Source organism: Ranitomeya imitator, chromosome 2 (genome assembly GCF_032444005.1).
Source record: "Ranitomeya imitator isolate aRanImi1 chromosome 2, aRanImi1.pri, whole genome shotgun sequence".
Classification (NCBI taxonomy): domain Eukaryota; kingdom Metazoa; phylum Chordata; class Amphibia; order Anura; family Dendrobatidae; genus Ranitomeya; species Ranitomeya imitator.
Window position 1 is genome coordinate 311,640,264 of NC_091283.1, and position 27,099 is coordinate 311,667,362.

The following is a 27,099-nucleotide window of genomic DNA, read 5'->3' on the forward strand; positions in this document are numbered from 1 at the left end:
GGAGCAGGGTGCAGATGTGGAATACGAGGTGGTGGATGACATAGTGACTGACCCAACCTAGCAGGAGGACATGCAGAGCGAGGGCAGCAGCACACATGGGGAAGGAGGCATATCACCACAACAGGCAGGAAGAAGCAGTGTGGCCACATACAGAAGGCGTGCATCCATTCCCCTAACATCAACATTAGGGAAGTAGCCATTCCAACTGTTAGATCTTCCCGAGTCTGGTTATTTTTTAAAGACTCTACCAAACAGGCCATTTGCAGCACCGGCTATGCGCGCATCAGCAGGGGTAGCAAAACAACCAGCCTGAACACCACCAGCATGATCAGGCACATGGCAGCAAAGCACCTGAGTTTGTGTGCCGAACCCCAGGCTCCAGGACCACTGCCTGCAGGTCACACCACTGCTTCTTTGACTGTTTTGCGGAGAAGCCAATCCCCAGTACACCGTGCATGTGAAGATGCCTCTAGCCCTGCACCTGTTGTGGCACACAGTCAAGCAGCACCATCATCAAGCACGTCCACGTCCTTGTCCCAGCACAGCCTGCAGTTGTCTATAACCCAGTCTTTGGAACGCAAGCGGAAATACCCCGCCAATGCTCCACAGGTCACAGTCCTAAATTCAAATATTTCTCTTCTGCTTGCGCTAGAAATGCTGCCTTTCAGGCTTGTTGAGACGGAAGCCTTCCACAACCTGATGGCGGTGGCCATCCCAAGGTACTCGGTCCCCAGTCGCCACTATTTCTCCCAGCTTGTGTCCCACAACATTACCCGTGCCCTCAGCAATGCTGTTACAGGGAAAGTCCACCTAACCACGGACAGATGGACAAGTGCTTGTGGGCAGGGACGGTACATCTCACTGACGGCACACTGGGTTAACATAGTGGAAGCCGGGAACCAGTTGGACATTGGGATGGAGCACATCCTCCCCACGCTGAGGATTGCTGGCCCTACATCAATCAGGGTTGCCCCCAGTCTACAGCTCCTGCACCTCCTCCTCTTCATCCTCCATCTCTGAAATCAACAGATCAGTCAGAAGCTGGAAGCACTGCAGCACTGCCTCAGCAAAGCGGCAACAGGCTGTGCTGAAGCTAATCTACATATCTACATAGGTGAGAAACCGCATAATGCAGAAGAGTTGTGGACAGCGCTGAAAGAGCATTCAGATGTTTGGATGACACTGCTGAACCTACAGCCAGGCATGGTCGTGTGTGACAATGGCCATAACCTGGTGGCAGCTCTGAGGCAAGGTGAGCTCACAGGCATACCTTGCTTGGCTTAACCTCGTGCATGTGCTTAACCTCGTGGTTCAATGTGTTCTGACAAGCTACCCGGAGATGCTGGATCTGCTAGTGAAAGTACGCCATCTGTCTGCCATTTTAGAAAGTCAGCTACAGCTTCAGCCGCCCTTGCCGTGCTTCGGCAGCGTTTGCAGCTTCCAGCTCACCGGCTGGTGTGTGATGTCCCTACATGCTGGAACTCTACGCTGCTTATGTTGGAAAGGCTTTCTGAGCAGAAGAGGGCAGTTGCTGACTACCAACATCAACAAGGCAGTCGATATTCAGTTCAGACTCCACACATAAGACCTCAGGAGTGGACATGGATGTCTGACATATGTACCATCCTGCAAAACTTTGAGGACTGCAGCAAAATGTGAGAAGTGATGACACCATAATTACCATTCACCAGTCACCATCCCGCTTCCCAGCATTCTGAAAACCTCTCTGCTCACAATTAAAGAGCATGCATTGCAGGCAGAGCACAAGGACATCGAGCAAAGAACCATACAGGGGGATTACACTCTGCCCAGCCTCATGTCTTCTCATCGTGGATTGGTAGTCAATGAGGAGGAGGATTAAGAACAGGAGCTACTTTCATGCGCTATAGACGGTACTACAAACACAGCTGTCATACCTTCTGTTCAGCGGGGATGGCCTGAGGACAGGGAGGAGGAGGAGGACAGGTCAGTCGTCATGTTGGTGAGGACTCGGAAGTCTTGCCTGTTAGCAGTCTGGCACGCATGGCTGACTTTATGTTGCGCTGCGTTTCATGTGACCCTCGCACTATAAAAATTTTGGGTGACACTCATTACTGGTTGGTAACACTTCAAGACCCACACTACAAGGATAACTTTCAATCTTTTCTACCAGAGGCAGAGAGGTGTACTAAAATGTTGCAGTACCAGAGGGCCCTTGTAGCGGAATTACATAGAAAATTCCCATGTGAGAATGCTGGCAGCAGACGTCAGAGTTTGTTGTACAACCAAGGTGTCCAAGCAAGAGAGACAGAAGTGCAATCCAGCTCAGACAGGGGAACAATCACAAAGTTCTGGGACAGTTCTCTCAGACCCTCCCATCTTGACGGCACAGAGGCAAGGGGTGCTGTCACAAGAAGTGCAATGTTTGTGAAGATGGTGAGGGAGTACCTTGCAGATCGTACAAATGTCCTCCGTGATTCCTCTGTGCCTTTTAATTATTGGGTATCCAAGCTGGACACGTAGCATGAACTGGCTCTCAACGCTTTGGAGGTCCTGGCCTGCCCTGCTGCTAGCGTTCTGTCAGAGCGGGTTTTTAGTGCCGCTGGTGGAATTATAACAGATAAGTGCATCCACCTGTCAACTGAAAATGCTGACAGGCTGACTTTTGTAAAAATGAACAAGGGCTGGATTGAGAAAGACTTCTGTACACCACCAATTGAAAACAGTGAAACATAACCTCAAATACATTCTGTTTTTGGGAGGTGTATTCTCATGCACCTCTTCACAACCACACATGGGTATACGCTTCCACATTTGGTCTGTTTGTTGTTATCCTTATCCTCATCCTCATCATCCACAACCACTAGATGACCAGGGTGGACGCGCTCTGTACTGTTAGGGTATGTGTCCACGTTCAGGATTGCATCAGGATTTGGTCAGGATTTTTCATCAGTATTTGTAAGCCAAAACCAGGAGTGGGTGATAAATGCAAAAGTGGAGCATATGTTTCTATTATACTTTTCCTCTAATTGTTCCACTCCTGGTTTTGGCTTACAAATACTGATGAAAAATCCTGACCAAATCCTGATGCAATCCTGAACGTGGACACATACCCTTATAGGCCAGTGAATTTTGGGCACGGGGCTGTGATGGCACTAGTTTATTTAGTAAAAAAAAGACCCCACATTGGGGAATTGGGTATTACATTACATTGGGCCTACTTCTTAACTCTGTCTCCTTCAGTGTGTCCTTCACCTGTCACTAGATCACTAATGTGAAAGTGCTCTGTACGGTGCGTTTTGGGCAAGGTGGTTGTAATGGCACTATTTTAATTTGTAAAGAAAGAACCCCACATTGGGGAATTGGGCATTACATTACATTGGGCCTACTTCTTAACTCTGTCTCCTGCATTGTGTCCTTTACATGCCACTAGATCACCAGGGTGAACGTGCTTTGTACTGTTATAGGCCGGTGAAGTTTGGGCAAGGGGGGCTGTGATGGCAATAATATATTTTAAAAAAGGTACCCCACATTGGTGAAACCACATCCTTGACTTCATAACATTTGCGTACCTTAAAGAGCTCCCTTAAAAAGCTCCTTTTTGTGTTGCCTTGTTGCTCACATTAGGCACAATACACTTTAAAAATCATATATTTGATAAAGCAATGCTGTTAGTTTGGCTCTGTAGTGAATTAAAAATATAGCTTTGTCCACTATATTAGTTTCTCTCCTTGAGAGCCATAACTTTGGCTGCCTCAAATGTACAAATAGCGAATGTACAAATGGCAATTTGAAAACAAGATTAAAATACTGTATACCGAATGCATTCAGACAATCACATAGCTACATTTCTTGTAAAACATTTACAGATGTGGCAGACAATGCTCATAGTAGCACAATCTTGATAAATGTTTGTTCATTCAGTTCAAAACAGTTCTAAGCCTCTATATGTTTGCTGTTTGTCATTGTAAAACATTAAGGTTTACTGAAACTATGCCTGCGGTGGTTTGATCTAAATCCTTGTCGCTTTTATTTTCTAGGGGTTTATTGCCCCTCGTCTGATGACTCCATATCTCAGTTTCATCCAACCTTGAAAAGTTGCCACTTGAAGGTCTGGGTGAAACAAGAGTTACTAAATAGTGTAAATCACTATATAAGACCAGAGAAACATGACTAAGACAGATGCCAAAACTGGGGTACCTGTACATGTACAGTGTGCTGATACCTGCATAATTGGGGACGCCCATGCAGTGTAGGTAATCTCCCAGGGTTTTCTGTCTTGGTGTTGCTTCTCTGATATTCCAGACGGATGATGTTTAAAAGCCTCTTGGTGATGATCTAAGTATACTGTATGTAGTTAATCTTCATATATACGTAATCACTATATTTATTTAATACTTATATGTACTTATTAACCTTTGTATGTTAACATATACAAAAGTGTACACACTCACATTATTCAATCATACTATTCCTTGAATTTTGAACTTTGCAATAAAATTGCGTTGTATTGCAAGTATTAGCCTTTTTTAAAGCCGTATCTGAACCTTAGTGTTAAAAACATGGCAAATAAAATTGCCAAATTTTATTCTCCTGTAAATAATTGTGCAAAGAGAGAACCATCATACCATTAAAAAATACAAGTGGATTTTCATGGGCCCATCCAGTATGTGGGTTCAATGGCATAATGGGGTTCATATGACTGACTACGCAGCAGGGGTGGCCTTGCTGCCAATGTGTAAAACAAAGGAGTACGGGAGTACAACATGCATATTGTGAAGTGGATTTTCATGGGCCCATCCAGTATGTGGTTTCAAAGGCTTATTGGGGTGCATATGAATTAGTAGTAGGGCAGGCCTTGCATTCAATGCAACATTTTTTCAGAAGTCCCCCCTGGACATCTTAGGACAGGGGTTTTGTGGTGCGTCGTAATTCTTGGCAGCCCATCCACTCACAGCATAGGCTACAACAGCTTAGGAGACACGCTTTTTCACAATGGCCCTTTAAGAAGATTAATGCCACCTGATGCATCAGTAAAATTAGGCCCTGTGACTTTAAGAGTTCCTCCTTCGTAAATGAAACAAGATGGGTCTGCTTATGTGTCACACACCACATGGCCAGCTAGGGTTGTTAAATGTTACAATGACATTTCCCAGTGAACGCATTTGTAGTGGTTGAAAGCAATGTTAAAGTTCAAAAATGCTTCAAAAACGCTGCGTCTGTACTAAGCCTAAGTGGGGGAGGAAATTTTTGGTCTGGGGTTAAATATTTGGCCTTAGGCTATATGCACACGTAGAATGGTCCTCTGCGGATTTTTCCGCAGCGGATTTGATAAATCCGCAGGGCAAAAACACTGCACTTTTCCTGCGGATTTACAGCGGTTTTTGTGCGGATTCCATTGCGGTTTTACACCTGCGGTTTTCTATCATGGAGCAGGTGTAAAACCGCTGCGGATTCCGCACAAAGAATTGACATGCTGCGGAATGTAAACCACTGCGTTTCCGCGCATTTTTTTCTGCAGCATGTGCACTGCGGATTGCATTTCCCATAGGTTTACATTGTACTGGAGTATTCCAATCTGCTCGACCTGAACAACGAGCACCTGAGCATTTTAGTGCTCGCTCATCACTAGTAACTAGGTGTCCGCCAGGTCTTAACTGGAGCTACTGATGAGGAGGATAGGCTGGACAGCAGGAAAACACCAGGATTAGAAACACAAGTGTGAGGTACAACAAGAACAGGTAACACACCATAACCACTAGCAGATTGAACAGCCTAGGAACCAACATTCAGCAGGGCGGTGGGTGGAGCTGCCTAATATAGGACCTGCCTGCACAGGCTAGGCTGGGAACCTAATCTCTGAAGGACACAGCAGGGTTATATTCCTGTAGAGACTGGCCAATCCTTCCATAAGGCCACATGGAAGCAACATGCTGAGAAGCCGTGCGGTGACCATAGTGAGTAGGAAGGCGCTGAGAGGGCAGGTGAGGTACCAGCGTAACACCTGGTTAGGAGCCCACTCAGATGTTTCCCCCTGAGCTGAGCCCCTTGCTGCGCCTCAGAACAAATGTAATATTATCTTCACAGCCAAATGGTAAAGAAATCAGTTTCACCTGTGGGATAAAAATGCCCATTACACCCTGAGATGACTTCCCTGGTGGGTACAGTGTCTGAAATGGGGTCACTTTAGGAGGTTATATGTCTTCACACACCACGGGGGCTTTGTAATTGGTCCACACAAGCGAGGACTGCCAAATTACTGCTCCAAAAGCAAAATAGTGACTCTCCCCATTGGAGCCCGGCCATGTGCAGTCATTCCTGACCTCAGGTTTGGGAGAAATTTCTGTATTAATTGTGGCTCCATTTTACTTGTGAAATTGAAACGTTTGGACCCAAAACATTTTAGTGGAAAAAATAATTTTTCCACGACCCAGAAATATAAAGATCTATGTTGGAAAAAAAACACCACCCAGGCCCAGATGGATTCCCTGAGGACTGTCAATCTGAAATGGGGTCACTTTGGGGGTGGGGGGTCGCTGTTCTGGCAGCTGCACATTATTCCAGACAGATTTGTAATCCTGAAACCAAACAGTGATTCTTCCCTCCGGAGCCACGAGATCTGTTGTGAATTCTGTTGTCGGGCTCCCTCCTGTGGTCATGAATGGTACTTCGGCTGGTTCTGTCCATGGACTTCCTCTGGTGGGTGTTTCTGAGTTTCACAGGTGACGAGGTTAATTTTGCCCTTGCCGGTCCCGAAGAGGCCCTGGACGCATATTTCTATGGATTTTATTTCGGATCTCCCCGTCTCTCAAAAGATGTCGGTCATTTGGGTGGTTTGTGATCGCTTTTCTAAGATGGTCCATTTGGTACCTTTGTCTAAATTGCCTTCCTCCTCTGATTTGGTGCCATTATTTTTCCAGCATGTGGTTCGTTTACATGGTATCCCGGAGAACATCGTTTCTGACAGAGGTTCCCAGTTTGTTTCAAGGTTTTGGCGATCCTTTTGTGCTAGGATGGGCATTGATTTGTCTTTTTCCTCGGCTTTCCATCCTCAGACAAATGGCCAAACCGAACGAACTAATCAAACTTTGGAAACATATCTGAGATGCTTTGTTTCTGCTTATCAGGGTGATTGGGTGTCCTTTTTGCCGTTGGCTGAGTTCGCCTTTAATAATCGGGCCAGCTCGGCTACTTTGGTTTCGTCGTTTTTCTGCAATTCTGGTTTCCATCCTCGTTTCTCTTCAGGGCAGGTTGAGTCTTCGGACTGTCCTGGTGTAGATACTGTGGTGGATAGGTTGCAGCAGATTTGGACTCATGTGGTGGACAATTTGACATTGTCCCAGGAGAAGGCTCAACGTTTCGCTAACCGCCGGCGCTGTGTGGGTCCCCGACTTCGTGTTGGGGATTTGGTTTGGTTGTCGCCTCGTTATGTTCCTATGAAGGTTTCCTCTCCTAAGTTTAAGCCTCGTTTCATTGGTCCGTATAAGATTTCTGAGGTTATCAATCCTGTGTCATTTCGTTTGGCCCTTCCTGCTTCTTTTGCCATCCATAATGTGTTCCATAGGTCGTTATTGCGGAGATACTTGGCGCCTGTGGTTCCATCCGTTGATCCTCCTGCCCCGGTGTTAGTTGAGGGGGAGTTGGAGTATGTGGTGGAGAAGATTTTGGATTCTCGTGTTTCGAGACGGAAACTCCAGTAGCTGGTCAAGTGGAAGGGTTATGGTCAGGAAGATAATTCCTGGGTTTTTGCCTCTGATGTTCATGCTGCCGATCTGGTTCGTGCCTTTCATTTGGCTCATCCTGGTCGGCCTGGGGGCCCTGGTGAGGGTTTGGTGACCCCTCCTCAAGGGGGGGGGGTACTGTTGTGAATTCTGTTGTCAGGCTCCCTCCTGTGGTCATAATAATAATAATAATCTTTATTTATATAGCGCCAACATATTCCGCAGCGCTTTACAGTTTAACAGTTTCAAACACAAAAGTCATAAGTAACAACGTTAACAATACAATAATTAAAGCAAAATAAGACGACCCTGCTCGTGAGAGCTTACAATCTACAATGAGGTGGGGGAGATACAAAGTACAGGTGTGTATTTACAATGATGTATTTACAATCATGGTCCAGCCATCTTCAGGGGTTGGGGAATAGATGGGGATAGTGAATGGGCTACACACAAACATAACATAACTTTGATTAGTGAACGTGATAGGCTGCTCTGAACAAATGTGTTTTGAGCGAGCGCCTAAAACTATGCAAATTATGGATGGTCCTAATATCTTGGGGTAGAGCATTCCAGAGGATTGGCGCAGCACGGGAGAAGTCTTGGAGTCGGGAGTGGGAGGTACGGATTAGTGCAGAGGTTAGCCGAAAGTCATTTGCAGAGCGCAGTGGTCTGTTAGGCTGATAGACAGAAATGAGGGAGGAGATATGAATGGTCATGAATGGTACTTCGGCTGGTTCTGTCCATGGACTTCCTCTGGTGGGTGTTTCTGAGTTTCACAGGTGACGAGGTTAATTCGTTAGCTGCTGCTCTATTCAACTCCACTTAGATCTTTGCTCCATGCCACCTGTCAATGTTCCAGTATTGGTCTGTTCACTCCTGGATCGTTCTTGTGACCTGTCTTCCCATCAGAAGCTAAGTTCCAGCTTGTATTTCTTTGTTTTGCTATTTTTCTGTCCAGCTTGCTATTTAATTTGTTGTCTTGCTTGCTGGAAGCTCTGGGACGCAGAGGGAGCGCCTCCGCACCGTGAGTCGGTGCGGAGGGTCTTTTTGCGCCCTCTGCGTGGTCTTTTTGTAGGTTTTTGTGCTGACCGCAAAGTAACCTTTCCTATCCTTGGTCTGTTCAGTAAGTCGGGCCTCACTTTGCTAAATCTATTTCATCTCTGTGTTTGTATTTTCATCTTTACTCACAGTCATTATATGTGGGGGGCTGCCTTTTCCTTTGGGGAATTTCTCTGAGGCAAGGTAGGCTTTATTTTTCTATCTTCAGGGCTAGCTAGTTTCTTAGGCTGTGCCGAGTTGCATAGGGAGCGTTAGGCGCAATCCACGGCTATTTCTAGTGTGTTTGATAGGTTTAGGGATTGCGGTCAGCAGAGTTCCCACGTCCCAGAGCTCGTCCTTATTATCAGTAACTATCAGGTCATTCCGTGTGCTCTTAACCACCATGTCCATTATTGTCCTGACCACCAGGTCATAACAGAGATCTCCTGCTGGGAGTCGCCTCATTCTCCAGAAATTGCTTTATAAATTGTGCAGCGTCCTATAAGATATTCCTGCCCACAGCGCCCCCATCCAGCGAGTGTCTGAGAAAGGTCACTACACCAAAATGTCACAATATTCACGTTATAAATGTTCTGCTCTATACACCTTGTACACATGCGGTTCCGCTCTGTACACCTTGTACGCACACGGCTCCGCTCCGTACACCTTGTACGCACACGGCTCCGCTCCGTACACCTCGTACACATGCGGCTCAGCTCTGTACACCCAGTACACACTCGGCTTTGCTCTGTACACCTCGTATACACACGGCTCTGCTCCGTACACCTCATCCACACACGGCTCTGCTCCGTATACCTCGAACACACAGCTCCGCTCCGTACACCCAGTACACACGCGGCTCCGCACAACTCATACATGCGCGGCTCCGCTCCATACACCCCGTACACACGCTGCTCCGCTTCGTACACCTCATACAGATGCTCTGCTCTGTACACCTCGTACACATACGGCTCTGCTCAATACACCTTGTACACACACGGCTCCGCTCCTCACATCTCGTACACACACGGCTCTGCTACATCCGCACTGTAAACCCCTCCTGACCTCACACAGAAACTTCCCCTCATCCAGCACCATGACAACCAGCACAGCAGAGTCCTGCACACACTGAGGCCCCTGATCATGTGACCCCTGACTCCTCCCCTCCTGTGACCTCATCACAGGTCCTGTGCGCACAGAACAGCCATTCAGCTCGTCTGCTGGTATTGCTCCTTTAAGAACAGGTAACGTTGCAAAAAGTAGAACAATTCCCCCCAGTAAGTGACTGGATCCCCCAGATCTTAGTGATATTATAGACAGGAGTTTCCAGAGCGCTGGATTCAGGTCAGTCCTAGTGTGACTGAGCCGTGCGCCTCCATCTATAGTTCTGTTGTGTTCGGTGGTGGAGCCGCTCGTTCCTCTGCATTGTTTGCAGTGAAATAATCTTCTCCATTGTCAGGATGGACGCTGAGGTGACTTCTAGGCAGTTGTGACGCAGGTCTCCTGGCAGTGTGCTGCGGGCGCGCTCCGGCCTATCACAGGGGCAGCACCTGCACGTCTGCAAACATCCTCAGCCAATAGCCGGGAGACGGATGTGTCAGAGGCTGCAGACCGTTACACTGCATCTGTCTGCAGAAGGTCTCAGTAGTTTGCTTTGCAGACGAGTGGTCACCTCCCCGGTGCTAATGGCCACACCTGGACCTGAGTGTGATATACTTGCTGCTGGCAAGTCCGGGTGATATTTTCTATTTGCACTTCCCTGTTGAGGCTAGTAGCTGCAGCAGTCGCCTGGCGTCCTCTGTGGCGTTTGAAGGACGACGGTGTTTCTCTGAGTCTACTCAAGCTAAGTTTCCTTGTTTTATGTGTCGTAGCTGTCTTTAGCAGTAGTGGGGATTGTCTAGCGCGCATCCTGTCCTTCCCGTTGCAGGGCTTATCGCCAGGGTCACGCAGGGATTAGGTATCCTGCTCGGCGATAAGTGCGGAACCTATGTTGAGACAATAGGGCAGACAGGGTGACATTAGATCTGTCTAGGGGTCTCCACTCCCCCCTTCCCTAGTGTTTGGTTCCCTTTTCCTTATCTCTTCATGTTGCACATAGCCTTTCCTTCACGTTACATGATGGAGACGTTTGATATTTAAGGCACTCTCCATTATTGGGAGGTATTTTAGCAACATTAGTAATCAGTGTGTTTTCTGCTACTTAGGCTACTTTCACACATCCGTCTTTTGGCGCCATGCCGATTCCGGCATCACGCCGTATCCGGCCTAATATGTGAAAACCGGAAGGAACGGATCCGGCGGTAAACCGGATCCGTTCCTTCCGGTTTTCATCCGTTTTGTCCATTTTTCCATCTGTTTTATGACGGATCCGGTTTTTGAAAACGCCCCCTATGTCTCCTGGGGGCAAGCCCATAGTTTCTGAGCATGCTCAGTATAAAAAGCCGGATCAGACCGCCGGATCCGCCTTTCCATAGACATGCGTTGTAGTGAAAAGCCGGAAAGGCCTGATCCGGCACTTCCGGCTTTTTCACCGCAGACAAAAAACGTTACAGTAGACGTTTTTTCCAGACGCCGGAATCGAATATTCCCCGGATCCGGGAAAAAAATGGAAGAAACATTAGGCCATCCGGCGCAATCCAGCGCAAATACAAGTCAATGGGGGGAAAACCGGTTCCGGTTTTTATTTTTTCTGGTTCCGGTTGTTCTCCAAAGAGCCAGATTTAGCCTGAAACAAAAAACCTGATGTGTGAAAGTAGCCTTATTTGTAAGGTCCCTGTATGTGTGCTCCCTTAACCTGATCCTGTCCATCATGCTTGCCCTGTTTGAACCTGATCATGTGCATCCTTCTGTAACTTGCTCCTGAGCCCATCCTGCATCTACCAGTACACACCTATACCCCTACCCTCACCAGTGCAGTCTGAACCTGCACCTGTGTGATCCTGTACTCGAGTCCGTCCTGTATCCGCATCGTGTCTGTTTTCTATCCAGTACCCAAAGATGAATAAAGAACCAACGCTCCATTCGGGTGTAGTATTCCAAAATAGAAATTTATTGAGCCATGTTACAGCAACGTTTCGACCCGAAGGTCTTTTTCAAGCATAACAAACCATGTCAGGGGTCAGCTTTAAATAGCGTCAATGCCACACAGTGCACCAATCGCAATCAAGCCACCTCCCACCATACAATATATCACTCTTATACCCCTACCCTCACCAGTGCAGTCTGAACCTGCACCTGTGTGATCCTGTACCCGAGTCCATCCTATGTTCCTGACCGTATCATGTCTGTTTTCTATCCAGTACCTGTCCTTTTACCAGCCATACGGTCCTGATCCAGAACTTATCCTGTCTTTATGTGGTGCTCTCTTAGATATTCATACTGATGGCTTCTGACAGGTCACTTATCCCTCACTGACCTGCCTCCTATTTTACATACTGAATATAATATGTTTTAAAAAAAATAAATGCACATTCAGCAGGCACTTGCTGGCGGCGATGCCTGCGCTGTAGCATGATCGCATCTATAATACCCATTTAATTATTTTATGTAATTAATATGTAAGCAGAGCACCATACAAAGAGCCCCGCTCACAGACCGCCCCGAAGCACGAGAATCTCATTAACTGAGAATTGTAAATAAAGATTAAACAACCACAAGATGGATTTCATTACCAGGTATCATTTTAATCAGCATAATGATGCCGACCTGACACTGTGTGTAGGTTACTGTGCACAATCCAGCTGACATGTTCCCTTTAACCCTCCGTCAGGGGCAATATGTTTCATTACGAGTTTAGGGGCATTGCGCCTGTCCGGCACAGGCTAGAAAATTGGCTATATTTTCCTTTTTTAAAATTTCATTGCTCTAAAAGTAATCAGTTACCTTAATAGGAATGTAATAAATGGGAATACACATAATCAGGTGTAAAAAAAAATGTTTAATAACCAGAAAAGTAATGTGTTTCTATGTCTTGAGCATCCTCCTCACTCTCTCCATCTTGATCTGTATCAGACACATCTGGACATTCTTCCACATCATCTTCTGAATCAATCTCACTTTCTTCCCCTAAATCTTCTAGCTGTAAGGGGTCTGTCTCATCATCAAGCAGTATATTTTGCACTTGCTCAACATGAAGGGCATTGGACAAGTCAAATATTCTCCTCGCCATTTCATAACAAAAGCAGAAGCAAGAGACAGAATATGTGTTAGGGCGCAATGTGCCTGAGAAGCACACTATTATTTCTAACAAAACCTTCTATGACAAATCCACAAATTTAGCACTAGCTATTCTTAAAACAAGCTAAAAAAAACAATTGGGATGAATAAAAACAGCAAATTCTAATTGTCAAAGGTGTGACGCATTCAGGGGCAAAGAGCCTGAGAAGCCAAAACACTGATATCTGATCTCCTGCAGCTCAAGAGGCTTCTCAGGTTTCCCACAGCCTTTAAAATTAGGAAGGTCCTGGGAGGATGGTGTTTCCCAGACAAACCACTGAAAATAGAGAAATGAAACACAGTGAGCTGCGCCTGTCAGATCAGTTGCCCCTGACGGAGGGTTTAATCATGTTGAGGGGCCCTGACCATTCAGAAGCTCTTCCCTTTTCTCTGGCTAAGTTGGATTACACGTGACTATAATAAGCAAATCTGAACGACCATATATGTGAACATATGTCATGGCGTCCTGAGCGTACTCGTGCATATGTCTGGGACTTCCTGCCAGTAAAATAACCATTCCCCCAATGTCCATCACGTTGCCATCATTGACAATAGCATTTCTGAAATTAGACAACCACCACAAGACAGATTCCATCAACCAAGGTAACTTTTTAATCAGTATAACGGCGCTGACCTGACACTGTCTGTAGGTTACTGTGCACAATCCTGCTGACAGGTTCACTTTAAATCTTGCCGTACTGTATGTACATAAGACACTCGCTCTCCTCCTTGGCATACATATTATATAAATTTATGAAAAAGTTGCCTCCATTGTTGTCTGATCATAGTAACATAGTTAGTAAGGCCGAAAAAAGACATTTGTCCATCCAGTTCAGCCTATATTCCATCATAATAAATCCCCAGATCTACGTCCTTCTACAGAACCTAATAATTGTGTGATACAATATTGTTCTGCTCCAGGAAGACATCCAGGCCTCTCTTGAACCCCTCGACTGAGTTCGCCATCACCACCTCCTCAGGCAAGCAATTCCAGATTCTCATTGCCCTAACTGTAAAGAATCCTCTTCTATGTTGGTGGAAAAACCTTCTCTCCTCCAGACGCAAAGAATGCCCCCTTGTGCCCGTCACCTTCTTTGGTATAAACAGATCCTCAGCGAGATATTTGTATTGTCCCCTTATATACTTATACATGGTTATTAGATCGCCCCTCAGTCTTCTTTTTTCTAGACTAAATAATCCCAATTTCGCTAATCTATCTGGGTATTGTAGTTCTCCCATCCCCTTTATTAATTTTGTTGCCCTCCTTTGTACTCTCTCTAGTTCCATTATATCCTTCCTGAGCACCGGTGCCCAAAACTGGACACAGCACTCCATGTGCGGTCTAACTAGGGATTTGTACAGAGGCAGTATAATGCTCTCATCATGTGTATCCAGACCTCTTTTAATGCACCCCATGATCCTGTTTGCCTTGGCAGCTGCTGCCTGGCACTGGCTGCTCCAGGTAAGTTTATCATTAACTAGGATCCCCAAGTCCTTCTCCCTGTCAGATTTACCCAGATTTACCCAGATCATTATTTGATAGGCTTTGAAGTCCATAGCTGATATGTTTATCAGTTGGTTTATTGGTTGGCCTCGCAGTGTTGGGATCAGTCTGCGTTAGATTATAGTGATCGCCATCTTGGCCATTCCACAATATTATAGGATATTGCAGAGCATCATATGATCTATGTGTTTCTGTAATACGCTGAAGATTTTCGCTTCGTCGCTGAATAATTATATCTCGGCTTAGAAAGTCCCGTCCAACCATTACAATAGCTACTTCGTTAACACTGAGAGAATTCTGTGCTCATCAACCAGTGTCTTGTCTGCTCTTATTACAGCCTGATATTCCGCACTTGACATTCTCTCTAAGGCCATGTTCACACGTTGCGGTTTTTACCGCGGATCCGCAGCATTTTTTGACGCTGCGGATCTGCAGCAGTTTTCCATGCGGTCTTCAGTACCATGTAAACCTATGGAAAACCAAATCCGCTGTGCACATGCTGCGGAAAAAAACGCGGGGAAACGCAGCGTTGTTTTTTCCGCAGTATGTCAATTCTTTGTGCGGAACTGCAGCGTTTCTGCACCCATTGACTTGCATTGAGTCGGGCACTTTCGCAGCAAAACCGCAGATGTAAAAAAGATCTGCGGTTTAGCTGAGGAGGAAACGCTGAAGTTCGGGGGGGGAAGAGTGTGGGCGGTGACTATGTGTGCGGGCGGGGTCTGCAAGCTCTCTGTGCCGCGTCTGCGGGCTGCCTGGGTGGTCTGCGGGCTGTCCGGAGGTCTGTGGCCTCTCCGTGCGGGGTCTGTGGGCTGTCCGAGTGGTCTGCGGGCTCTCCGTGCCAGCTCTGCGGTCTGTCCGGGGGGTCTGCGGCCTGTCCGGGAGGTCTGCGGCCTGTCCGGGGGGTCTGCGGCCTGTCCAGGTGTGTGTGGCACTGTGTGTGTGTGCATGTGTGTGTGCAGGCATTGTCCAATGGGACTACAAGTCCCATCGGGCTATGCCTGCTACAGTGACAGTGATTGACACATTAGCCAATGATGGGACAGTAGTAGTCCCATCATCCGGCTAATGTGTTGAATGTATAAAAAAAAACCACAAACATACAACATATTACATACAACATGCATACTACATACATGCAGCATACTACATACATGCAACATACTACATAAATGCAACATACTACATACATGCAACATACTACATACATGCAACATACTACAAACATGCAACATTTAAACATACAGTACATACAACATACATGCAACATACATACAACATCTAGACATACAGTACATACAACATAGAGTACATACTCACCATCACTTGTCACTTTGATCCCCGAAGCGAGTGTCACCTGTAAAAAAAAAATACTAAAATAATGAACAGCCAATATACTCCCTGATCCGCAGACATCCAATTAAAATGAGTGTCCCACGACAAACTCCCGTGGAGAGCAGCAGCATCTGTATTCCTCCACCCCTGTGAGAAATAATCCCTAGTCTCACTTGTGGCACTGCTGTGTGAGAAAGTTCCCATGCAGCAATGCCATAAAGTGAGACCCTGAACTAAGGTAACCTCAGTGATACACTGCAGGAGCCATTGTCTCCTGTCAGTGTGTCACTGAAGGCCTTATTGAGCAGTGACATGTCACTGTTCTATAGGGGAGATCGTCGTGGGACACTCGTTATTAATTGGGCTGCGTCGGACAGGGAGTATACGGTTTATTATTTTACATTTTTTACAGGCGATCGAGTATGGTAAGTATGGTTAAATTAAGAATAATAAATTACTTTTTTCTGGCTATGTCTTTATTTTTTTTAACTCTTTCAATACTCTAGGATTAATAATGGATAAGCATCTTATTGATGCATCTCCATTATTAACCTGGCTTAATGTCACCTTACAATAGCAAGGTGACATTAACCCTTTATTACCCCATATCCCACCGCTACTCGGCAGTGGGAAGAGAGGGGCTAAGTGCTGGAATTGGTGCATCTAACAGATGCACCATTTCTGGGGCGGCTGGGGGCTAGTATTTGTAGCCGGGGGGAGGCCAATATCCATGGCCCCTCTCTAGGCTATGAATATCAGCCCGCAGCTGTCTGCTTAGCCTTTCTGGCTATAAAATATAGGGGGACCCCACATCATTTTGTTTGGGGGGTCCCCTATTTTAATAGCCAGTAAAGGCTACGCAGACAGCTGCGGGTTGATATTCATAGCCTGGGAGGGGCCATGGGTATTGCCCCCTTCCCAGGCTACAAATATTGGCCCCCGGCCGTCGGCTTTCCCCCTCTGTCGCAGAAAATTGCGCAGGAGTCCTCGCCATTTTTTCCCGTTTTTTTTAACATTAATTGTTCAGTAAGAAACATAGGCCTTGCTATTATATACAGTGGGGCAAAAAAGTATTTAGTTAGTCAGCAATAGTGCAAGTTCCAACACTTAAAAAGATGAGAGGCGTCTGTAATTTACATCATAGGTAGACCTCAACTATGGGAGACAAACTGAGAAAAAAAAATCCAGAAAATCACATTGTCTGTTTTTTTAACATTTTATTTGCATATTATGGTGGAAAATAAGTATTTGGTCAGAAACAAAATTTCATCTCAATACTTTGTAATATATCCTTTGTTGGCAATGACAGAGGTCAAACGTTTTCTGTAAGTCTTCACAAGGTTGCCACACACTGTTGTTGGTATGTTGGCCCATTCCTCCATGCAGATCTCCTCTAGAGCAGTGATGTTTTTGGCTTTTCGCTTGGCAACACGGACTTTCAACTCCCTCCAAAGGTTTTCTATAGGGTTGAGATCTGGAGACTGGCTAGGCCACTCCAGGACCTTGAAATGCTTCTTACGAAGCCACTCCTTCGTTGCCCTGGCGGTGTGCTTTGGATCATTGTCATGTTGAAAGACCCAGCCACGTTTCATCTTCAATGCCCTTGCTGATGGAAGGAGGTTTGCACTCAAAATCTCACGATACATGGCCCCATTCATTCTTTCATGTACCCGGATCAGTCGTCCTGGCCCCTTTGCAGAGAAACAGCCCCAAAGCATGATGTTTCCACCACCATGCTTTACAGTAGGTATGGTGTTTGATGGATGCAACTCAGTATTCTTTTTCCTCCAAACACGACAAGTTGTGTTTCTACCAAACAGTTCCAGTTTGGTTTCATCAGACCATAGGACATTCTCCCAAAACTCCTCTGGATCATCCAAATGCTCTCTAGCAAACTTCAGACGGGCCCGGACATGTACTGGCTTAAGCAGTGGGACACGTCTGGCACTGCAGGATCTGAGTCCATGGTGGCGTAGTGTGTTACTTATGGTAGGCCTTGTTACATTGGTCCCAGCTCTCTGCAGTTCATTCACTAGGTCCCCCCGCGTGGTTCTGGGATTTTTGCTCACCGTTCTTGTGATCATTCTGACCCCACGGGGTGGGATTTTGCGTGGAGCCCCAGATCGAGGGAGATTATCAGTGGTCTTGTATGTCTTCCATTTTCTAATTATTGCTCCCACTGTTGATTTCTTCACTCCAAGCTGGTTGGCTATTGCAGATTCAGTCTTCCCAGCCTGGTGCAGGGCTACAATTTTGTTTCTGGTGTCCTTGGACAACTCTTTGGTCTTCACCATAGTGGAGTTTGGAGTCAGACTGTTTGAGGGTGTGCACAGGTGTCTTTTTATACTGATAACAAAATTAAACAGGTAATGAGTGGAGGAAAGAGGAGACTCTTAAAGAAGAAGTTACAGGTCTGTGAGAGCCAGAAATCTTGATTGTTTGTTTCTGACCAAATACTTATTTTCCACCATAATATGCAAAAAAAATGATAAAAAAACAGACAATGTGATTTTCTGGATTTTTTTTTCTCAGTTTGTCTCCCATAGTTGAGGTCTACCTATGATGTAAATTACAGACGCCTCTCATCTTTTTAAGTGGTGGAACTTGCACTATTGCTGACTGACTAAATACTTTTTTGCCCCACTGTATCTATGAATGTATCTATAGATATATGCATAGATAAATCTATATATCTGTACATGGATAACTATGGATATATGTATAGATACCGTATATACTCGAGTATAAGCTGAGATTTTCAGCTCAAAAAATGGGCTGAAAGTGCCCCTCTCGGCTTATACTCGAGTCATGGAAGGCGGGGGGGTCGGCGGGTGAGGGGGAGCGACGCCTGTCAAATACTCACCTGCTCCCAGCGCTCCTGGCGCGGTCCCCGCATGTCCCACGGTCTTTGGGCGCGGCAGCTTCTTCCCCTGTTCAGTGTTCACTGCTACCGCTCATTAAAGTTATGAATATGGACTCCACTCCCATAGGGGTGGAGCCGCATATTCATTACTGTAGTGAGCGGTGCCACGTGACCACTCACTACAGGAAGAAGCTGCCGCTTCCGGAGATTGTGGAACATGCACGGACCGCGCCAGGAGCGCCGGCGGGAGCAGGTGAGTATGTCATATTCACCTTTCCCCGTTCCACCGCCGCCTCGTCTTCCGCGTCCTCTGCAGTGACTGTTCAGGTCAGAGGGCGCGATGATGAATTAGTGTGTGCGCCGCCCTCTGCCTGAACAGTCAGTGTGGAGAGACGGGATGCTGAGGAGCAGCGACGATAGGTGAGTATGTCATTTTTTTTTTTAGTGCAGCAGCAGCAGCATTACATGTGGCTATATGGAGCATCTATGGGGCCATAAAGAACTGCATGGAGCATTGTATGGAGCATCTATGGGGACATAACTGCATGGAGCATTATTTGGGGCATCTATGGGGCCGTAAAGAACTGCATTGGAGCATTATATGGGGCCATAAGGAACTGCATGGAGCATTATATGGAGCATCTATGGGGCCATAAAGAACTGAATGGAGCATTATATGGAGCACCTATGGGGCCATAATGAACTGCATGGAGCATTATATGGAGCATCTATGGGGCCATAAAGAACTGAATGGAGCATTATATGGGGCATCTTATGGGGCCATAAAGAACTGCATGGAGCATTATATGGGGCATCTTATGGGGCCATAAAGAACTGCATGGAGCATTATATGGGGCTCCTGATTCAATATGGATATTCAAAAACACTTAACCTACTGATGTCTCAATTAATTTTACTTTTATTGATATCTATTTTTATTTTTGACATTTACCAGTAGCTGCTGCATTTCCCACCTTAGGCTTATAGTCAAGTCAATAAGTTTTCCCAGTTTTTTGTTGCAAAATTAGGGGGGTCGGCTTATACTCGGGTCGGCTTATACTCGAGTATATACGATATATGTATAGATATAACTGTGGATATATTTATAGATATAACTATGGCTATATTTATCTATAGATACTGTATATTTATAGATAGATAGCTATATCTATAGATACATAGTATATCAATCCATATATCTATCTGGCTACTTTCACACATCAGGTTTTTGCCGTCAGGCACAATCCGGCGAGTTTTGAAAAAACGGATCCGTGTTTTTTTTTCCGCCGGATCCTTTTTTTTCTCATAGTTATATTGGCGCCGGATTGCGCCTGAGGGCCTCACGTTTCATCCATTTTTTGCCGGATCCGTCAAAACAGCTGTTTCCAGCGGACGGAGAAAATGTACAAAAAAACCTTTTTTTTTCTGTCCGGTGAAAAAAACGCCCAGCGACGGATCCGGCGAAAAACGTATGAAACTGAGATGTGAAATGATGAATCCGGCCTCCGAATCCAGTTTTTCATGCATTTTTTCCATTGAAATCATGCACATTTTCCGTTCTCTCTCTCTTTCAAAAAAAGGATCAGTTGCATCAGTTTTTCACTATTTGCAACGGATCCGTTTTTTCAAAAATTCGCCGGATCCTGCCTGATGGATAGATGTAGATAGATATATGGATAGTTAGGCTGCTTTCACACATCAGTTTGTTTCCGTCATGCAGGATCGTGCAAATTTTTGAAAAAACAGATCCGTTGCAAATAGTGAAAAACTGATGCAACTGATCCGTTTGTTTTTTTAGACCGGCGCCACACTGGCGTGTTAAAAAATCGCATTGCACTCGGACCAATGTTAATCTATGGGGCAGCTCCCACCAGCCGACATTTTGTCTGCCGTTTTCCTCGGTCCGAGACAATCGCAGCATGCTGTGATTGTCTCGGACCGAGGAAAACTCTCGGCTCACTCGCAACCATATACGCCTATGGGTGCGAGTGAGACAGCGCACACCACTCGGATAGCATCCGAGTGATGTGCGTTATAAGCGGACCCTGGCAATGGAGGAGATGGAGAAATTCATTTCTCCGCCTCCTTCGCAGCTGTGCTCCGATCCCTGTGCGAGAGAATCGGAGGACAGACGCATGACACTCGGCTCCTGCTCTGCTGCGAGCAGGAGCTGAGTGTCATTAGCATATCGCATCCGATGATTTCGCATCAGATGCAATATGCCAGTGTGACGCCGGCCTTAGAGAGAGAGCGAGAGAGAGAATGGAAAATGTGCATGATTTCAATGGAAACATGCATGAAAAAACAGATTCAGAGGCCGGATTCATCATTTCACATCTCAGTTTCATACGTTTTTCGCCGGATCCGTCGCTGTGCGTTTTTTCGCAGGACAGAAAAAACTTTCCTCTGTACGTTTTTTCCGTTCGCTGGAAACAGTTTCTTTTGACGGATCCAGCAAAAAACGGATGAAACGTGTGACGATCAAGCGCAATCTGGTGCTAATACAGCTTTATAAGAAAAAAAACGTATCTGGCAAAAAAAAAATGGATCCGTTTTTTTTCAAAACTCGCCATATTATGCCTTACGGCAAAAAGCTGATGTGTGAAAGTAGCCTAACTATCCATATACAGTTATATGAAAAAGTTTGCATGTAGAAAAGCCGCGGAGACACCATCACATGTTTCTCAACGCAAGCAATAAATAGCCAGGTCTTTCACCAGGAAGGAACAACCACGGGAAGGGCAGCATCCCAAAGGGAAAACCACCTATGCCAAAACATGGTATCCATCCACAGACAGCTGTTTTGGGGTATTTGCCCCTCATCAGTGTGGAGTAGGAAACACGTGATGGTGTCTCCGCGGCTTTTCTACATGCATTTGCATATTTCCCATAAGGGATGGGAGCAGTGTTCTGGATCACTCCGTTGAGAAACACGTGATGGTGTCTCCGCGGTGTTGGATGTTTTGATCTCCCCGAGGTCATTCATCCTTATGTTTATAGTCCTTGTACTAGGCACTGCTCCTAATAGCCAGTTTCCTACTCCACACTGATGAGGGGCAAATACCCCGAAACAGCTGTCTGTGGATGGATACCATGTTTTAGCATAGGTGGTTTTCCCTTTGGGATGCTGCCCTTCCCGTGGTTGTTCCTTCCCGGTGAAAGACCTGGCTATTTATTGCTTGCATTGAGAAACACGTGATGGCGTCTCCGCGGCTTTTCTACATGCATTTGCATAAGGGATGGGGGCAGTGTTCTGGATCACTGCGTTGAGAAACACGTGATGGTGTCTCCGCGGTGTTGGATGTTTTGATCTCCCCGAGGTCATTCATCCTTATGTTTATATGAAAAAGTTTGGGCACCCCTATTAATCTTAAGCTTAATGTTTTATAAAAATTGTTTTTTTTGCAACAGGTTTATTGTACTAACAGAAAATGTGCAATCTGCATTCAAACAGAATTTGACATGTGCATAAGTATGGGCACCCTTATCATTTTCTTGTTTTAAATACTCCTACCTACTTTTTACTGACTTACTAAAGCACTTTTTTTGGTTTTCTAACCTCATTGAGCTTTGAACTTCATAGCCAGGTGTATGCAATCATGAGAAAAGCTACTTAAAGTGGCCACTTGCAAGTTGTTCTTCTGTTTGAATCTCCTCTGAAGAGTGACATCATGGGCTCCTCAAAACAACTGTCTAATGATCTGAAAACAAAGATTATTCAACATAGTTGTTCAGGGGAAGGATACAAAAAGCTGTCTCAGAGATTTTGCCTGTCAATTTCCACTGTGAGGAGCACAGTAAGGAATTGGAAGAACACAGGTACAGTTCTTGTTAAGGCCAGAAGTGGCAGGCCAAGAAAAACATCAGAAAGGCAGAGAAGAAAGATGGTGAGATCAGTCAAGGACAATCCTCAGACCACCTCCAGAGAGCTGCAGCATCAACTTGCTGCAGATGGTGTCACTGTGCATCGGTCAACTATACAATGCACTTTGCACAAGGGGAAGCTGCATGGGAGAGTGATGCGAAAGAAGCAGTTTCTGACAGCACGCCACAGAGTCATGTGAGGTATGCAAAAGCACATTTGGAGAAGCCAATTTCTTTTTGGAAGAAGGTCCTGTGGACTGATGAAACCAAGATTGAGTTGTTTGGTCATGCAAAAAGGTGTCATGCATGGTGGCCAAAAAGCACAGCATTCCAAGAAAAACACTTGCTACCCACAGTAAAATTTGGTGGAGGTTCCATCATGCTTTGGGGCTGTGTGGCCAATGCCGGCACCGGGAATCTTGTTAAAGTTGAGGGACGCATGAATTCCTCTCAGTATCAGCAGATTCTTGACAATAATGTTCATGAATCAGTGACAAAGTTGAAGTTACGCAGGGGATGGATCTTTCAGCAAGACATGATCCAAAACACCGCTCCAAATCTACTCAGGCATTCATGCAGAGGAACAATTACACTGTTCTGGAATGGCCATCCCAGTCCCCAGACCTGAATATCATTGAACATCTGTGGGATCATTTGAAGAGGGCTGTCCATGCTCTGCGACCATCAAACTTAACTGAACTGGAATTGTTTTGTAAAGAGGAATGGTCAAATATACCTTCATCCAGGATCCAGGAACTCATTAAAAGCTACAGGAAGCGACTAGAGGCTTTTATTTTTGAAAAAGGAGGATCTACTGAATATTAATGTCACTTTTCTGGTGGGGTGCCCATACTTATGCACCTGTCAAATTTTGTTTGAATGCAGATTGCACATTTTCTGTTAGTACAATAAACCTCATTTCAAGGCAGAAACATTACTGTGTCCAACAGTTATTAGATATATAAAATTGAAATAGCTGTTGCAAAAAAAAGAATTTTTATAAAACATTAAGCTTAAGATTAATAGGGGTGCCCAAACTTTTTCATATAACTGTATCTATCTACATCTATCTATCTCATTCCATCTATCTGTCTGTCTGTCTGTCTGTCTATCTCTCTGTCTGTCTATCTATGTTTGTAATGGAGTGTGGGTTGGACAAATGTAAAAGAGGGGCAAATACCCCGAAACAGCTGTCTGTGGATGGATACCATGTTTTAGCATAGGTGGTTTTCCCTTTGGGATGCTGCCCTTCCCGTGGTTGTTCCTTCCCGGTGAAAGACCTGGCTATTTATTGCTTGCATTGAGAAACACGTGATGGCGTCTCCGCGGCTTTTCTACATGCATTTGCATAAGGGATGGGGGCAGTGTTCTGGATCACTGCGTTGAGAAACACGTGATGGTGTCTCCGCGGTGTTGGATGTTTTGATCTCCCCGAGGTCATTCATCCTTATGTTTATATGAAAAAGTTTGGGCACCCCTATTAATCTTAAGCTTAATGTTTTATAAAAATTGTTTTTTTTGCAACAGGTTTATTGTACTAACAGAAAATGTGCAATCTGCATTCAAACAGAATTTGACATGTGCATAAGTATGGGCACCCTTATCATTTTCTTGTTTTAAATACTCCTACCTACTTTTTACTGACTTACTAAAGCACTTTTTTTGGTTTTCTAACCTCATTGAGCTTTGAACTTCATAGCCAGGTGTATGCAATCATGAGAAAAGCTACTTAAAGTGGCCACTTGCAAGTTGTTCTTCTGTTTGAATCTCCTCTGAAGAGTGACATCATGGGCTCCTCAAAACAACTGTCTAATGATCTGAAAACAAAGATTATTCAACATAGTTGTTCAGGGGAAGGAGACAAAAAGCTGTCTCAGAGATTTTGCCTGTCAATTTCCACTGTGAGGAGCACAGTAAGGAATTGGAAGAACACAGGTACAGTTCTTGTTAAGGCCAGAAGTGGCAGGCCAAGAAAAACATCAGAAAGGCAGAGAAGAAAGATGGTGAGATCAGTCAAGGACAATCCTCAGACCACCTCCAGAGAGCTGCAGCATCAACTTGCTGCAGATGGTGTCACTGTGCATCGGTCAACTATACAATGCACTTTGCACAAGGGGAAGCTGCATGGGAGAGTGATGCGAAAGAAGCAGTTTCTGACAGCACGCCACAGAGTCATGTGAGGTATGCAAAAGCACATTTGGAGAAGCCAATTTCTTTTTGGAAGAAGGTCCTGTGGACTGATGAAACCAAGATTGAGTTGTTTGGTCATGCAAAAAGGTGTCATGCATGGTGGCCAAAAAGCACAGCATTCCAAGAAAAACACTTGCTACCCACAGTAAAATTTGGTGGAGGTTCCATCATGCTTTGGGGCTGTGTGGCCAATGCCGGCACCGGGAATCTTGTTAAAGTTGAGGGACGCATGGATTCCTCTCAGTATCAGCAGATTCTTGACAATAATGTTCATGAATCAGTGACAAAGTTGAAGTTACGCAGGGGATGGATCTTTCAGCAAGACATGATCCAAAACACCGCTCCAAATCTACTCAGGCATTCATGCAGAGGAACAATTACACTGTTCTGGAATGGCCATCCCAGTCCCCAGACCTGAATATCATTGAACATCTGTGGGATCATTTGAAGAGGGCTGTCCATGCTCTGCGACCATCAAACTTAACTGAACTGGAATTGTTTTGTAAAGAGGAATGGTCAAATATACCTTCATCCAGGATCCAGGAACTCATTAAAAGCTACAGGAAGCGACTAGAGGCTTTTATTTTTGAAAAAGGAGGATCTACTGAATATTAATGTCACTTTTCTGGTGGGGTGCCCATACTTATGCACCTGTCAAATTTTGTTTGAATGCAGATTGCACATTTTCTGTTAGTACAATAAACCTCATTTCAAGGCAGAAACATTACTGTGTCCAACAGTTATTAGATATATAAAATTGAAATAGCTGTTGCAAAAAAAAGAATTTTTATAAAACATTAAGCTTAAGATTAATAGGGGTGCCCAAACTTTTTCATATAACTGTATCTATCTACATCTATCTATCTCATTCCATCTATCTGTCTGTCTGTCTGTCTGTCTATCTCTCTGTCTGTCTATCTATGTTTGTAATGGAGTGTGGGTTGGACAAATGTAAAAGAGGAGGTTTGACAAGACATGACATCACAAATCTTTTTTTTTTGTTCAATAATACATCTTTATTTAGCTTTCAAAAACGCATTCAAAAACTCATCAAAAAAACGGCGCAAAAAAAGCATCAAAACCGCGCAAAAAATGCATCAAAAACGCATCTGTGTTTTCTGCCAAGAGCTGCAGATTTAGTGCAAAAAAATCCGCAGGCAAATCTGCAACGTGTGCACATAGCCTAAGGCTGTTTTACAAAGGTTTACTAACTGACTGTGTTGATGGGAAAGCACGGGTATTACATACCTGGTAATGTTTTTTTTCATGAGACATGACGGCACCACGAGAGAGGGGATCCGCCCATCAAGGACAGGAAACCTTCAAGATAAAAGGGGCGGCTCCTCTCTCCACATCAGTTGTTTTACAGAGTACGAGAGGAACTCCGCTGGTTAGTGTACACATAAATAATACATCCTATACGGTTCTATTCACCGATACCCCAGGGAGTGTATAATACAAATAATGCTAATAATGCACCCAACTAATGACGTGATCAAAAGGGTGGGAATATAAGGGTGCCGTCATGTCTCATGAAAAAACACATTACCAGGTATGTAATACCCGTGTTTTTCCATCATACATGACGGCACCACGAGAGAGTTACAGAGATTTGTATTCTCTTCTAGGGAGGGATCACTGCTTGTAACACTCTTCTCCCAAAAGTGAGATCAGAGGTAGCAGATAGGTCTAGTCTATAATGTTTAAAAAATGTAGACGGAGAGGACCAAGTGGCCGCCTTACAGATTTGGTCGATGGTAGCATCTGCTCTCTCCGCCCACGACGTCGCCATGGCCCTCGTGGAGTGGGCTTTCAGACCCTGTGGAACAACCCTGCCTGCACTACTATATGCTAGAATAATGGCCTCTCTCACCCATCTAGCTATAGTCTGTTTTGAGGCTTTAAGGCCCTTCCTTGACCCCTGGAACGAAACAAATAAAGCCCTCTGTTTCCTCCAGGATTTAGTCACCTCTAGATACTGTAGGATACATCTCCTAACGTCTAGGCAATGGAGTCTCTCCTCTTTTTTGTTACTGGGATTGGGACAGAAAGAGGGTAGGGTTATATCCTGAGCTCTATGGAATCTCGATACCACTTTGGGGAGATAAGCCGGATCTAATTTTAATACAACCCTATCGTCCATGACTTGTGTGTAAGGGGGGTCAGCTGACAACGCGTGTAAATCCCCCACCCTACGGGCCGACGTAAGTGCCACTAACAAAGCTGTTTTTAATGTTAGTATTTTATCAGAAGTTGTATTTAACGGCTCAAAGGGGCTTTCCTTCAGGGCAGTTAACACTAGATTTAGATCCCATGGTGGAGGAGTAGGAGATGGGACAGAGTCAGCTCTACTACAGGCTCGGATAAACCTCACCACCCACCTATTACTTGCC

The 27,099-nt window shown here is 45.2% G+C and overlaps 1 protein-coding gene across 2 annotated transcripts in view; it reads left to right on the forward strand.

The window, feature by feature from the left end:
- The window catches only part of LOC138663402 (oocyte zinc finger protein XlCOF6-like), an 85,213-nt gene that overhangs the window by 31,044 nt on the left and 27,070 nt on the right, over positions 1-27,099 (forward strand). Inside the window, exon 1 of one of the 2 annotated variants that reach the window (XM_069749586.1) lies at positions 9,915-9,982. The exons of the other annotated variant lie outside the window; for it this stretch is intronic. The gene's annotated coding sequence lies outside the window, so the exon portion shown is untranslated. Of the gene's footprint in view, positions 1-9,914; positions 9,983-27,099 lie in introns of those variants that run through there. 2 annotated transcript variants of the gene reach the window in all.